Source organism: Pelmatolapia mariae, unplaced genomic scaffold (assembly GCF_036321145.2).
Source record: "Pelmatolapia mariae isolate MD_Pm_ZW unplaced genomic scaffold, Pm_UMD_F_2 NODE_ptg000145l+_length_98620_cov_1, whole genome shotgun sequence".
In the NCBI taxonomy this organism is placed as follows: Eukaryota; Metazoa; Chordata; class Actinopteri; order Cichliformes; family Cichlidae; genus Pelmatolapia; species Pelmatolapia mariae.
In genome coordinates, this window is record NW_027051851.1 from 77659 (window position 1) to 94562 (window position 16904).

The 16904-nt window shown below is 41.0% G+C and overlaps 1 long non-coding RNA gene across 1 annotated transcript; it reads left to right on the plus strand.

Moving 5' to 3' along the window:
• The first annotated feature begins 2255 nt into the window (after positions 1-2255).
• Positions 2256-14354, plus strand: LOC134622687 (uncharacterized). Its single transcript, XR_010093056.1, has 4 exons — positions 2256-2477; positions 13328-13376; positions 13545-13608; positions 14008-14354. It is a non-coding gene; the product is annotated as an uncharacterized LOC134622687 (long non-coding RNA).
• The last annotated feature ends 2550 nt before the right edge of the window (positions 14355-16904 follow it).

Sequence of the window (16904 nt, forward strand, 5' to 3'; positions counted from 1 at the left end):
AGTTTTTCCTTTCCAGTCACCTTCTCACTCACTATGTGTTAATAGACCTCTCTGCATCGAATCATATCTGTTATTAATTTCTGTCTCTCTTCCACAGCATGTCTTTCATCCTGTTTTCCTTCTTTTACCCCAACCGGTCGCAGCAGATGGCCGCCCCTCCCTGAGCCTGGTTCTGCCAGAGGTTTCTTCCTGTTAAAAGGGAGTTTTTCCTTCCCACTGTCGACAAAGTGCTTGCTCATAGGGGGTCATATGATATTATTGTTGGGTTTTTCTCTGTATTTATTATTGTGCTATCTATTGTACAATATAAAGTGCCTTGAGGCGACTTTTGTTGTGATTTGGCGCTATATAAATAAAATTGAATTGAAAAAATTGAATTAAATGAATCTATAAAATCAGTTATACAAAGATGGAGCACTATTCCATTTCTGGACCTACAATCAAGGATTGAATCAATCAGATTAAATATTCTCCCCTGACTGCTATATTTGTTTCAGTCTTTACCGATTGCTATACCACAAAAACGGTTTGCGGCATGGGATAGATTATTGTCAAAATATATCTGGAATCGGAAAAAAGTTAGAGTTAAATATAAAATGCTCAATTAAAAGAAAGAAAAGGGAGGTCGTGGGCTTCCCTGTCTGTGAGAATATTACTGTGCAGCTCAGTTAAGACCACTGATTTGTCTCTGTTGTCCAGACTACACCGCCGGATGGAAAGACGTTGAAGGAATAATAGTGAAAAGAATTCCAGTTTCAGCATTAATATCGGACATAAAATTGCAGAATAAAATATATATGGCAGATAAACCTATACTACAAATAATGATATCTGCTTGGAAAGAAGTAATAAAAATTGGTGGTTTGGAAAATGCCTCTAAAGTTTTAAGATGGTGTTTATATGATTCAGATTTTACTCCAAATCAATATGATATTAGATTCAAAAACTGGATTTCAAAGGGTATAACTAATTATTATTCATGTGTCCATAAGGGAGCATTTCAAAGCTTTGAATCTTTAAGGAGTAAACATGACTTGGGGCCAGATGGATTTTTTAGATATCTACAGATCAGAAATTACTTTAATCAAAACTTAAAAGTGAACCTAAAAGAATTACAATTTGCAGAAACATTCTTATTACTAACCAAATCTGGAGCGCAAAGTAAAATTATTTCCAAATTATACAACAGCATCCTACGGTGTAAAAATGACATCACTCTGTATATTAAAGCGAAGTGGGAAAAGCATGGTAATTTGTCAATTACAGAGAAGTGTTGGGCTCACGGTCTAATGTTTGGCGTGAATTTAGCTGGAAAAGCATTATGAGATTTTTCATTACCCCTGCTCAACAAAGATATCGAGGAATTGGTGATAAATGTTGGAGATGTGGTGGAGACGGAGCCAACCATTTCCACATCTTTTGGGACTGTAAAGTTATCCGCCAGTATTGGTCTCTAATCCATGATCATTTACAAAATGTTTTTTCTTTTGTTTTTCCTTCAACCTTTGAGACCATTTTGTGTGCAATGTACCAGTGGATAAACTGAATTCCAACGACAGAAGACTCCTGTATATCCTACTGGCCGCAAGTAAAAAGCCTCTTACGAGAAGATGGCTAAAACCTGAACCACCAACGATGGAAGACTGGATACATTCTGTACAAGAGATCTATACGATGGGAAAAGTGTCATTTTCTCTTAAACTTCAGAGGGATACCTTCTACGGAATATGGTCTAAATGGACAGACTATGTTAAGCATATGAGATGTGATTTTGTATAAGATGTTACAACCCTGAGTATTATGTAAACCTACCTGCCCTGCTGCCCTCCAACCCTAGTCCCCCTTTTTTCCCTCTCTCTTTTTTCTTTTTCCTTCTTCTTTATTTTTTTAATTATAACTTAAAAATGTAACAGCAAAGAAAGTGTAAAAATGCATACAATTGTTTTGTTCAACTGCTGTCCCAATAAAACAGATAATAAAAAAAGAAACATTATTTCCCATCAGACCATGAGCAACATTCAGGCATCTAACACAGTAACACTAGTTAGCTGTGTGCGCTACTAAAAAAAAGGCTGTTCCAATTCTCAGCACCGATCCTCTCTTTTCCCGAGTCCTTAGCAATTCTCCTTCTAACGATGACGTTTTCCTCGAGGGTAAGGTAAGCGTTTAGGGAAAGGGTTGTGCAACTGAGTCACGTGACCGCACAGCCACAAATCACAGCAGAGCAGGGAAAAGGGGGCGGAGCAAAGTGTGTGTGCAGGAGAGGAGTCGAGCAGAGAGAGCTGCTTTTTCATGAAACGGGAGTAAAGTAGTAAATTTACAGGAACATATACCACTACCAACGTTTGGATCGATATCTGCATCGATCTGCACACCCTTTGTCCCTGGATTGTAGCTGAGATCACCGTGAACCACGTGGGTCTCTGCTCCCTGATCTGTTTGGAAAGACTTCCAGCTTCATCACGGAGTTTCTAAAGGTAAGCATCGAGCTAACTTTAATGTGGGTTCAGTTTATGTTGAGTTTATCTCTGTTGAGAATAATAGATTGCTTGGTATATACTGGAGTTAGACAGACTGTAGAGTTCGTGATTGCTTGCAACATTATATTATGGCGGTTGCTAGGGGGTAAGAATACATACAGAAAAATAGTCTTTGAATATGAACAAAAGGCTGCAGGGCAGGAGAACAGCCAACCCCCACCCCTAGGACAGGAAGCCACAGGTACAAGCCTGGGGGAGGGCAACCCCAGGGTGAATAATAGAGAGAGAGTAGTGGAGCTACCCCCGCCGCCCGTCCCCCCTTACGCTATAAAGGTTTGTGTGAGGAATGCTCCTCAGATCAGCCTTTAGAATAGGACTTCATAGGATGATCTCCAGATGCATCTGTATTTACTCCCAGCCAGGGGCGATTCAAGGATCACACCATTAAAAAACACTCCGAAAACAGAATAAATTATTACAAAATATTAATAGAAACTATAAAAATGGAGGCAACTTTGCCTGTGGTAGAATGTATACAATGTATGAAAAAATCTTTAGTGCAGTTACTAATTTTACTAATTTAATAATAATTTTGTGTTGTAAGATTTATGAGTTTCATGCTTTCATAGTGGTACTTAGGAGAGCTTGACATTTTAAGCTGCAGTACAGAATCTTTGGAACAAGCTTAAAACACTTTTAGAATATAAACAGAGCGCTGTGCTTCTCTTTACAGCTCCTCACTCCACCAGGGCTCTGTTTGGCACTTTCTGATAGTGTGCAAATGTGATGTATGTACTGCAGCAGTCATACAGACAACTAGATGGTCCAGAAGTTGGCCTACCTATTACTGGCTGAGGTTTTAATAGAGTTGTGACTGAACCACATAAAATATATCATTAATTTTAATCTCCCCAATCAATGATAATGTTATGTTGGAATGTTGTTAAAGAGGGTCAAACATGTTTCAACCCAGTTTGTTTTGCAGATTCTGTATAGCAGCTTTAATATAGGGAGAACACAACCTCCAGATTGTGTGAGCAAAATCAGGTTTTTTCTCTTTGTCAGTTTAACAGTTTCTGTTTTGCCTGTCAGTTGTCTGTTTTCTTACCTGGGCCGTTTATCAATGCCCAAGTACGCGAGTACGTACTCGCCGAGAACGCACAGGAGTACGTACCCGCCGAGAATGCGAGCACGGACTCGTGGGCCGTTTCTCAATTCTCAAGTACGCGAGCACGGACTCGTGATTTGTACAGTCGGAACACCAGCGTGCGTGATGATGTCACAGGTCCGGAGTTTTTACTGCCGTCCCCTCCTAATTTAACTGTGAGTAACATGTTATGAAGCTTAACTTTAATCACAGCCAAACCAGTTTACTCAGGAACAAATAAAACACTGAAATAAACCAAACATTAACATTTAGAAGTGATCTAAGTGACTTATATATCATTTTTAACCTCAGTAGTGAAACCTCTATTAATAAAAATAGTGTACATGTACATACGTGTACATACCTTAATAAAAACAAGCAGGTGAGATGTTAGAACGCTTTTATTTCTATTCTAGTGGACACTCAATACTATAGACAGCTGCTGGGGTTTCTTTAACCTGAGTAGTGAGAGGACCGCGAGGGGGGGGGGACGATGTGCCGGGAGTCCGCTGTTGAGTTTTGGACGAAATGCATTCTGGGATATATAGCTGTCCCAAGTCTACACCGATGCATGCTCGATAAAATGGGCGGATCGAGAACACATCCGGGACTTTTTCGCGTTCTCGGCGTGATGCGTACTTCGAATTGGAACAGTACTTGGTCTCCGACTGATGACGTATCACGAGTACACGAGAACGCAAGTACGCACAAGTACGCATATTGATAAACGCCCCTGGTTTTTCCTGACCTTGTACTTTCTCCTCACATTCCCCTTTCCTCTCTCCCTCTTTGGGTGACAATCATACACAAATAGATTGTGTTCAATTAGATGAAAATTTACATTAATATGAAAAAAATACTATTAAGATCACTAACAAAGAGTCCTCTCTCAGTATCCATTGCAAACTGCCACCTGTTTCATATGGAAGCTTTGAGGGGCAGCTTTTGGAAATGAACTGTGCTCCATCAGCTGTCTGCGCGGTGGTTTATCGTCCACCGAAAGGCGTTAAGGATTTTAATCTCAAGTTTGCTGACTTACTGGGGAATCTTATGTTAGGATATGGCCGTGTTTTAATTCCTGGTGATTTTAACATCCATGTATGCTGTGAGACTGGACGACTAGTAAAAGATTTCCTTGCCCTTATTGACACTTTTAATCTCACTCAGTGGGTAAGTGATCCAACTCATAAGAAGGGTCATACACTTGATCTGGTGCTTGCATATGATCTTGATGTCTGTATTACAGAAATCAAGGACTGTGGGATATCGGATCATTTCCCAGTTATGTACAGTGCGTAACGTGGAGTTGGACAGCGAGCGACCTGTGCATCAGATGCGCATGATAAATTCAGTGACTGCTGCTCGCTTTTCCTCTGCTTTTACTAACTCGGTCCTCTGTGATACCAACCCCGGTGCGAAACTATCAGCTGATGACCTAGCTAACCTTTTTAACTCAATATGCTCCACTAACCTTAACTCTGTTGCTCCACTAAGGACTAAACGCACCAAATCTTCACATCAACCTTGGCTGAATGAAACCACCCGCACTCTCAGACGTGAATGTCGACGTGCAGAGAGAAAATTGAAAGAAAACAAGCTCCAGTGATTCCTTTTGAATCACTTCATTAAAAAAATCTCAACCTTACGAACACTGTATTCCCAGGCAGTGTTAGACCTAGATCCACCTTGTAAATGCTCGGCTGTTTTTCAGCAGTTTGAGCGTTTGACCTTTTCTGCAGTGAAGGAAGTAATTGATCACTTAAAACCGTCTAATTCCCCACAAGATATTCTTCCTTCTCGCCTCCTTAAAGAAACTCTTCATGCCATCGGGCCTAGTATTTTATTTTTATTAAATACTTTATTGTCAACAGGTTGTGTACCAGCTGTTTCCAAACATGCTGTTGTGCAACCCATTACTAAGAAGAAAATTCTTGATCCAAATGTACTTTCTAACTTCAGGCCAATTTCTAAACTCTCTTAAGTCCAAAATTTTGGAAAAGATTGTTTTCAAGCAACTTCAGATGTTTTTAGACACTCATGGCATTTGTGAAGTGTTCCAGTCTGGTTTTAAATCTCTTCACAGTACTGAGACGGCGCTTTTACAAGTTTTTAATGATCTTCTTTTAACTGTCGACTCAGGTTGCTCTATTGTTTTAGTCCTTTTAGATTTGACTGCTGCCTTTGACACAGCCTTCTTTTATCGAGACTTGAACACGTTGTTGGTCTAAAAGGCACGATTTTACCATGGTTTAAATCTTATTTGTCAGAGAGGTCTTTTTAAGATAAGATAAGATAAGATAACCTTTATTAGTCCCACACGTGGGAAATTTGTTTTGTCACAGCAGGAAGTGGACAGTGCAAAAGTTATGAAGGACACTTAGAATAAAATAAAATAAGAATAAATACAGTACACAACTGTACAGAATAGAATAAAAATAGAATACTATATACAGTAGAATAAAATAGAATAAAATATACAATAGGATAAAAATAGAATACAAATGCTATATACAACAGAGTGAAAAATACAACGGTGCCAGAAAGATTATTGCACATTTGTGTTATTGCACATTTGTGGATGTGTGTGTGTATGATCAGTTAAAGTCTTTGTTGTGGAGTCTGACAGCAGTGGGGAGGAAAGACCTGCGAAATCTCTCCGTCCCACACCGTGGGTGCCGCAGTCTCCCACTGAAGGAGCTGCTCAGTGCTGTCACAGTCTCATGCATGGGGTGGGAGATGTTGTCCAGCAGGGATGACAGCTTAGCCACCATTCTCCTGTCACTCACAATCTCCACTGGGTCCAGAGGGCATCCTAGAACAGAGCTGGCCCTTCGGATCAGCCTGTTCAGTCTCTTCCTGTCCCCAGCAGAGATGCTGCCACCCCAGCAGACCACACCATAAAAGATGGCTGAGGCCACCACAGAGTCATAGAAGGTCTTCAGGAGTGGGCCCTCCACTCCAAACGACCTGAGTCTCCGCAGCAGGTACAGTCTGCTCTGCCCTTTCCTGTAGAGGGCGTCTGAGTTATGAGTCCAGTCCAGTTTGCTGTTCAGATGAACACCAAGGTACCTGTAGCTGTCCACAGTCTCAATGTCCATACCTTGGATGTTCAGTGGTTGCAGTGGAGGATGTTTGTGCCTGCGGAAGTCTACCACCAGCTCCTTGGTTTTACTGGCATTGATCTGGAGGTAGTTCAGCTGGCACCAGTCCACAAAGTCCTGAGTCAGTCCTCTGTACTCCTTGTCGTCCCCATCAGTGATGAGGCCGACTATAGCAGAGTCATCAGAGAACTTCTGCAGGAAGCACTGGGTGGAGTTGTGGGAGAAGTCTGCAGTGTAGATGGTGAAGAGGAACGGAGCCAGAACCGTTCCCTGTGGGGCCCCCGTACTGCAGACGACCCTGTCCGACACACAGCCCTGAGTCCTCACATACTGTGGTCGGTCGGTGAGGTAGTCCAAAATCCAGGTAGTGAGGTGATGGTCCACTCCAGAGTTCTCCAGCTTGTCCTTCAGAACCGAGGGAAGAATAGTGTTGAAGGCACTGGAGAAATCAAAGAACATGATTCTCACAGTGCTCCCAGCGGTCTCCAGGTGAGCGAGGGAGCGATGTAGGAGGTGAATGACGGCATCATCCGCTCCAATGACAGGCTGGTAGGCAAACTGAAGTGGGTCCAGTGATGAGCTCACAAGGCGCCGAAGCTGAGCCAGGACCAGCCGCTCCAGGGTCTTCATCAGGTGGGATGTCAGAGCCACCGGCCTGTAGCTGTTGAGGTCCTTGGGGCGTGAAGTCTTTGGCACTGGTACAACACAGGAGGTTTTCCAGAGCTGTGGGACTCTTCCCAGCCTCAGGCTCAGGTTGAAGAGGTGCTCCATCACACCACACAGTTGGTCCGCGCAGGACCTGACGACCCTCTAGCTGATGCCATCTGGACCCGCTGCCTTCTTGCCATTAATCCTCCTCAGTTCCCTCCTAACCTGGGTGGTTGAGAGAGACAGGCTGGAGCCTTGTGTTGATTGTGTATTGGATGCTGTTGTTGGGGGTGGGGAGGAGTGAGCAGGGTGAATAGAGGAGGTGTGAAGTGTCTGAGGTGTCAGAGGTGGAACAGCAGCAGTGGGGGTGGTTGAGTCTGCAGCCGATGTTGGAGACTGCTTCATGGCTGAATCAAATCTGTTGAAGAAATGATTCAGTTCATTTGCCCACCTCACATCCCTCCCAGGCAGAGAGTTCTGATGTTTGTGGCCCGAGATGGTTCTGAGGCCTCTCCAGACTTCACCAACATTGTTTTGCTGAAGCTGGTTCTCCATCTTCTGCCTGTAGCTATCCTTCCCATTCCTTATCAGTCCCCTCAACTCTCTCTGCACCCTTTTCAACTCCTCTTTGGATTTGAAGGCCCTCCTCTTCTGCTTGAGTACAGTCCTGGTAGGTACGGTGTTATCCACACAGAAATTAATATAGTCCATAATGCATGTAGTAAGGCTGTCGATGTCCTCTCCGTGGTCGTCACAGATCACCTCCCACACAGTCGACTCAAAACAATCCTTAAGAGCCTCCTCGCTCTCCTCCGACCATCTCTGTACTGTGCGGGTGGCTGGTGGCTCCCTGCGCACTAAGGGCTCATACACAGGGACAAGGTGCACCAGGTTGTGATCAGATCTGCCCAGGGGAGGGAGAGGTGATGAACTGTATGCCTCTTCAGCATTGGCATACAGTAAGTCCAGTGTTTTATTGTCTCTGGTTGGGCAGGTCACATACTGGGTGAAGGTGGGCAGTGTGGAGTCCAGTGAGGCATGATTAAAGTCCCCTGATATTATGAGGAGGGCTCTCGGAGATTGTGTTTGCAGTCTGCTGACCACTGAGTGGAGAGTGTCACAGGCTGCATCCGCGTTGGCCGAGGGGGGGACATACGCTGTTATCGCGATAACATGCGAGAATTCCCGGGGCAGGTAGTACGGACGCATGCTAACGGCTAACAGCTCAATGTCTCTGCTGCAGAGTTGTTCTTCTACAGTGATGTGCCCAGGGTTACACCATCTGTCATTCACAAACACTGCCAGTCCCCCTCCTTTCCTCTTACCGCTCTCTCTCGTCCTGTCCGCTTGCAGCAGCTGGAATCCCGGTAGTGTCACACTCGTGTCCGGAGTTAGCGGTGTTAGCCACGACTCCGTTAGCATCATGATGCTACATTGCCGGTACTCCCTCTGTGACCAGGTTAGCGACGTGAGCTCATCCAATTTATTGTGCAAAGACCGTACATTTCCAATAATTACAGAAGGAAGAGATGGTCGATAACGTCTCCTTCTCGGGCGACGGCGCTCCTTCCCAGCACGACACCCCCGTCTTTTCCTCCTCAGCTCGCTGGGAATGTCGGGTCTGTCCGCCGGCAGTACTGCTGTGGGACGCAGCGCTAACAGCTGATCCTTACTGTAAACAAAGGATCCCTGCTCTGGGTCCCCACACACGGGTGAAAAAAGTAGAAAAAAACTAAGAAAAACGACCAGAACTAGCACAAAACGGTAGAACATGGTTGCAGAGTCTAATTACTAATACGTTAGTTATAGAAAAATTACGAGAAGAAAAGATAAGAAAGAAAGAAACTCGGAATGAGCAGAGCTGCTGTAACAGGCTGCCGCACACGGGGAAGTATACCTTTTCTGTTGTCTTTTTCTCTTCCTCCACCCCTGTCTGTTGTGGTGTGCCATAGGGGTCTGTTTTGGGTCCAACTCTGTTCTCCATATACAGGTCCTTCTCAAACAATTTGCATATTGTGATAAAGTTCATTATTTCCTGTGATGTACTGATAAACATTAGACTTTCATATATTTTAGATTCATTAGACACAACTGAAGTAGTTCAAGCCTTTCATTGTTTTAATATTGATGATTTTGGCATACATAGCTCATGAAAACCCAAAATTTCTATCTTAAAAAATAAGCATATCATGAAAAGGTTCTCTAAACGAGCTATTAACCTAACCATCTGAATCAACGAATTAACTCTAAACACCTGCAAAAGATTCCCGAGGCTTTTAAAGACTCCCAGCCTGGTTCATTACTCAAAACCGCAATCATGGGTAAGATTGATATCTTGCAGTTTCCGTTTACGATTACTATCTTGTCTCTGGATGTATCTATTAAGACACTCTGGGGCCATCCTATTTATACATTTAAAGACTGATTTAAGAAAACACAAATGATTAAAACTCTTAAAACTAAGTAGATTATATTTCTCTAAAATGTGACAATGATGCCAGGGCTGCACGATTTTGCATAAAATGAGAATAATGATTTTTTTGCTTAGAATTGAGATCATGATTCTCTCACGATTTTCTTTTCCACTATAAAAATTTATTGCACTTATTAACTGCACATCAACTTCCTAACAGTTGAGACTGAACATTAGGGCTGCCACAAACAATTATTTTGATAGTCGACTAGTCACCAATTATCTTTGCGATTAGTCGACTAATCAGATCATGCATCCATTGGACGTAAAACGTACAGCTTATTGCACCAGCAGCATCTGCTCTTATATAACTATCATTAGCTTACAGCTTTAAGTATTTAAGGTATGTGCTAACTAAAAATAAAGACAAGATGATAGTTTATTAAATTTTAATGACATTTGCAGATTGGTGAAGTTTCGGTGAAGTTTAATAAACTCCTTGCTATCTAAAAGATAACGGGACACCGGAGTATATTCTCGAGCATCTCACAATTCTGATAATCAGTTGTCTGCTTGACGTTTATTCAGCTGTGTAAAAACTATAACTTATTAAAGTTATAGTTTTTACACAGCTGAATAAAGCCAAACTGATTTACTCAGGAACAAATAAAATACAAAAAAAGCCAAACAGTAACATTTTTAAGTTATCTAAGTGACTTATATATGTTTAACCTGAGTAGCAAAAAGACGGCGGTGGGTTTGAAAATGATTTGCTGGGAGTCCGGTGTTCTCACGGGATCTAGTGAGCCTTGCCCCCGGCTAACTATAGAGGTGGTCAGTAACAGATGTCTTCGAAAACGTCGGAGCGCTTTTGAAAATATGTGATGTCTTGATAAACTGAGCAGATATTTGAAGTTTACACAGCTACATTCTTTCCTGAAAATATGTTAAACGTTTATTTTGTGACCCAGAAAGAATAATAAGAGTAATATTAAAATTAACTAGCTGCCGCCATTGTTGGAAACTGTTGGAAACTGCGCTATGAATTCTGGGACAGAGCTACTTCTTCTTCGGGGTTTAATGGCAGCTGGCATCCTTGTACATGCAGTGCTGCCATCGTCTGTTTCAGTCCGTTATTACACTCTTAAATCCTACTACTTATCCCTGCGTCTTTTGTAATCTTACAAAGCTTGAAACGATGCGTCAACTATTAAATCAGTCGTCGCCGATTTTGATAGTCGACGTAATCGTGACTAGTCGAGTAATTGTGACAGCCCTACTGAACATAAAAACAATCAATATCTCACTTGTCTACTCTTATGTACGAAACCTTAAAATACTTCTCACAATAACATTTTGAACAGTATTCTTTCCGTGTTAAAGGTGATGAGAGAGGTAGGTAATAGGTATGTTTCTTAAAATGTAAACCACTGATGGCTCCTAGATAGTGTTTTCCTTGTGGATGCGTACAGCCTTGGTTACTGGCCTGGTGGCCTGGTTGCCCCCGGGTGGGTCCGGGACGGGCGCGGAGGCTTGGGGGTCTGGGTGTGCTCCGCCCCCGGGAAACTTAAATACAGGGGAAGAACTTCGCTGACCTAAAGAACTTAAACATAAACCATAAACATCAAAAATGAACTAGAACTCAAAACCCTGGGTCCAAAGACCCAGGAACGTGACAAATGCATAAATAACTGAGCTGCTCAAGCAGGTATATAGTGCTGAATTAACTTAAAACAATTCAGATTAGCCTTGACCATCTTAGCAATCTTCTTTACATGCTTGTCCAATTTAAGACATAAATCAAAAATTATTCCTAAAAACTTAAAATCTTTGACCTCCTTTATTTCTTCGTTCCTTCACTGAAATTTGAACTCATCATTTATCTGATCATCAGGAACAAGAAACTAAGAATCTGTTAGTCTCATTTTTTTAAACCCTCTGCTGCTTTCTGTTCAACATTGCTTTCATTCAATCATCTTTCCTAATATAATATTAGTCCATTAGTTCATATATCGCTTCTCATCTCACTAAGTGAACCAAACAAGATGATAAAATCAGAAACACAGGCTTAAAATACCATCTGGTATTCATGAGCTTCATTGCATGTGTGTGTATGTTTTAGTAGGATTAAAACATTCTGTGCTTATGTATGTCGTTTTAATTACTTTACCCCTTTTTCTGAAACAAATCTCTGTTTACTACACCTTCTTCACTGTAAAATGTAATAATGTGTTTAATTAAAAATATTAAATAGGCTGAACTCAATTTTTATCAATTTGTTATTAGAACTCGATTTAAATATGTTACCAGTACTTTTTATGCAAAAACGCTAATAAACTCAATTTATTTGAGTTGTCTTAACTTAGAAAAACTAAGTAAGCTGGAAGTTTTGCTTCTCAGTGCGGAAGGATGAAAGATGTGTTTTGAAAATGCCACGTGACTACCGCCCTACTCCCTCCCGGATCAGTCCGCATGTTCATGGCGCCAGCATTTGTTATGGAATATATTGAGCAAACCTGGAGATATTATTGTTGTCATTGCTGTGGCTCTTTACTGACTTGGTGAGTAAAAGTTTACTCTTATTCAAACTGATTTTGTGGCTTCTCTTAGTTTAGCACCAGGTTTATAATCTTGCTAGCTAGTTAGTGTTAGCCTAGCGTTGCTTCTGCCGATGGGCTCATGTTACTTACAAATTAACACCACAGCCTTAAAAACCTTACATAAAACTATGTCTGTGAAATTTTCTGTTGATTGTTTGAAATAAAAAAGTGAGATAAGAGCCCAGACAAAATTCTTCGGGAGGTGCAGCCGCTAGGGATAGGGTGGGGTGTGGGGGGTATTTTAAATCCATAGCCATAACTAACTAACTAACTAACTATATATATCATGTTTAACCTGAGTAGCAAAAGACTGCAGGGGGTTGAAAACAATACACCAGCTGTGCTGGTAGACTCTATCAAGCCTTGACCTCCCGGTCAGCTATCGCGCTGGTGGATAACAGAGCATCAGCTGCTAAACGTGGAAGCACTTTAAGCATAAATTAACTACATATTTGAGCATTACACAGCTACATTCTCGCCTGAAAATATCTTAAAAGGTTATTTTGTGACCCAGAAAGGGTAGTCTGGGGAAAAGGAGGATCGCATTTGTCGGCCACAGATGTTGGAGCCTGCGTACTTGTAAGCGCGGCAATGGCGGAGGAGCTCCGCTAAGAAACTTATTACTTTTCTGGGTCAAAATAAACTTTTAAGATATTTTCAGGTGAGAATGTAGTTGTGTAAAGTTCAAATATCTGCTCGATTTATCAAGACATCACATATTTGCAAAAATGCTCCGACGTTTTCGGAGACGTCCATTTTTTCATGCTTTGTGGCAGCTTTTGAGCATTTGTGGCATCTACTAATGTCAAATCTAGCCTTTATTTAACAACATAAGCAAACTCTATGTTACAATGATTGCACAGCCATTAAGGATCAAATCAGTTTCTGAAAAATGTTCTGTTTTTTTCTCCCTCTGCTTGCTTCTTACTGTCTTTGAGGCTCGGGACCAGCACTCCTGTTGTTGGACAGAAAGACATCAACTCAGTGGTAAGGATTTTGGTTTTCCAATATATTAGCAACTGTCAGTGACATTTATATTAATCAGGCTGAGCTTTAATCATACTTTAGATCAGCCTGTTTTACTTATTGTTTTATTTGTGCTTTGGTTTGGGGAAGTTGTTTCTTTACTGATCTTTTCCTGTCTTCTGTTATTAGACTTGAGATATGACTGCACTATGCTGTTGCTGGTGACTCCAGTTATTTCTACAAGACATGCTGTGTAAGTAAACAAACAACAACAGTTTGGTCTGCATTTCTTGAAAGATCACATCCCCCAAACTTAGTTTAGAGGGTCTACACTGTATATAGTGAAGTCTGCAAGTTTTCTAACAGCAAAATTTGTTTTGTGCCCAAATCATTTTGCACATCATTAGAATGAAAGTTATTGGCCATTTTTGCATAGCCCTTTTTAAAATTATGCTTTCATGACATTATTGTGTGTCGGGTGGTGGTCAGGGCTATCCAGACTGACAATTGGGACATTGAATGCCACCTCTCCGGTGGGGAGGGAGCCTGAGATTGTCTAAATTGGAGTCTGTTTTATACCAAATGCAGAAAAAAATGTTTTAAGAAAGCAATTAAGTTCATGTTCCAAAAAAATATGATTGTTTGCTTGCAGGACACCAGGAGAGATGAGTCCTCCGTCACAGATGGTGTGGTCAGTGAAGATGGTCGCCTGCAGGTTCAAGCTCATTGCATCTCCAACCCACATCCACTGCCACTGTACTTAAGGGAAGTTAAAGACTTTCTTCTGCACCTACATTTGGATCACCCTGATCCATGACAGTCATTCAGGCAGTAATGCCTGGACTGGAAACAAGCCATCCTTAAAATATTACAACATTCCAGCTCCTGTGTTGGAATGGAAAACAAATGTGTTGTTTAAATTAGAGACTGCACTTGTGACAGAACAATAAATATTTTATTTTGATTATATAAGTAATGTAAGTACAAAACAAGCTTGTGGTAGGCCTAAACTTATTTTCAGAATAATTACATCTGAGACTTTGTTCCATTGTAAGATTATAACAGTGATGGCAATATAATTGTTTGTTGTTCAAGAGGACAGTGTCCATTATGTTGGCTGTTATACTTTGTTGTGTTTGAAAATAAAAGTTGGGCTGATTTTAACATCATTACAAAAAGTGTTGTTATTATTTTTAATCATATTCAGGTTACCACAAATTGTTTTTTCATGTAGTTGAACTTGAAATGTTTGTCAGTAGGTAAACAATTAGTATTGTACAGTCAGAAATATCAAGTTATTCTTAATACTGCAGACTTGCAATGTATAAGTTGTCCTAACAGTCATCTTAAGTAAGCTTTACTTAGTTTTTTTTGAGGCAACGAGTTTCCTCAATTTTTTTGAGTCCTGGGAACTAATAAGGCTGTACAGTGTACTCAAAATGAGTAAGTTGCCCTAACTTGGTCATCTTACGTAAACTTGATCCAATTTTTTGAGTTCTGGGAACAAATGAGCTTGTACAGACTACTCAAAATAAATAAGTTGTCCTAACTTAGTCATTTGTAGCTAAGCTTTACTCAATTTTTTTGAGGCAACGAGTTTCCTCAATTTTTTTGAGTTCTGGGAACTAATTAGATTTTACAGTGTTGTTTCAGAAATATCTAAAGAAGAAAGTCTCTATTGTAGTCAGGCACAGCTAAATTCTGCTTGTGAGTTAACCTAGCCAACCACACTGTGTCTTGTTAACACCTTTAACATGTACCCCCTCGTGATGTGTGCCACTTCCTCTATGTCCTCTATTTGTACCACCATATGGAGAACCACAATAGCCACACACATCGAAATACACAATTCTTAGATGCTTAGATGATGAATTGTAGAATACATTCTCCATTTGTAAAATGATTTTAGAATTCCACATTAACAAAGAGAGTTTCAAAATGGTTTTTAAAAACCTCATTACCATCCTAGGGGAGCTAGGATGGTAATGAGGTGCTTGAAATGTTGTAGGTGGCTGAGTTTATACTGCTACCATTGAGACTAATCGGGACTCCGTCTTTGTGGATCTATGGAAGTCCATATATGCAGGGTGTAGCGTCCCCTTGGTAGAGGCGGTGATATGGAGGGGGGTCAAGGGTTTTTCCTTTTCAACTGATGACTTTCTTTTTGTATCTGGGGTTTGTTAGGATCTCCCTGTTCTTTCGATCTTTGGGCTGAAGGAAGGACAATGCTCAATCAACAATTACTTTATTACACACAATTCAACACTTTTGAGCACAAACCATCATGATGGGGAGACATGCATGCAGAGGGTCACAGCAAATCTCAAACCGGTGGAGGGTTACTCAAACTCTTACAGCCTTAGTGGCCCCCACCTAGTCGTAAAAGCCTAAACATTCACATTCTTTCTCTCACAAAGCACCTAAGTTATGACCTCGGCTCCCTGTGCAGTCTGTTCTGTTCTTTTCTAATCAGGCAAATAAGGTGATGAGTCTCTGACAACAGTATTTCTTATACCCCAGCAGTATAATGCATCATAAAACAATATCATTCATTCACCATTAATCAGCAGTCTAATGTGATACAAGACTTCTTCTAATTCAGGAGAATAATGCCAACTGAAACTACATAATAATCTCACAGTCTTTAATTAGAGGTATAACATAAGATAATATCACAATCTCACAGGTTTCACCTTGAAGCTTCATAGGTATTGTTGTCACTGAGGAGTTTAGTCATGTTTATTTGCTCTGCTTCTTTTGTCAGAGATAAAATACAAATAAATACTTTTTGTGTCCCAGCTGAGTAACAGGAGGAGAAGAGTCTGGTGGTGCAGCAGAGGAACATTTTCAGCCATTTGGACTGAAATCAGCCACTACAGAGGAAACAATGACTTCAACACAAAAGGTGAGAAAAACATCACAGTTACACTGTTATTGAAACTGTGTGTACAGCTGGTTGGTTTTTAAAAACCCATCAACAGCAGCATTATCTTTTCCATCCTGGGCTCCTCCATATATACAGAATCTACATTCACAACCAAAAACCACAGAAGTTACAAGAAAATACAAAGATCATATTTTCTCTACACACATTGAAACAACAATATCATCAGTTGAACTCTGATTTTTTTTCTGAAGTAAAAGAGGTTCTCTACTGATCAATATTTCTTCAATAATGTCATTAAGTGTGCCTATGCCAAGAGGCACACTTATTACTATTCATCGGATTTATTATTGTGTGGATGCTGGAAGCAAACTGCTCGGATTTTTGCTCTCTGTAGCCGTATGAATGGCAAACTACACTGATTAGCAGCGGCATAGGCACACTTAAAATTTCTTCTGAAATTTTCGCTTTCTAGTTTTCATTACAACTCTCATTGTAGCACATCATTGTAATGTGATGCTATCACCAGAAGGTGGTGGTAACACACCTACAATGAGTTTTTTGACATGTTTGATTCCACCAATGGAGGGAGTTTCAGTTTGTTCCACGACTGCATTTCACTCACTGCCTCTGTTTGTATCTCTGTCACTGCAGGACCAACATGG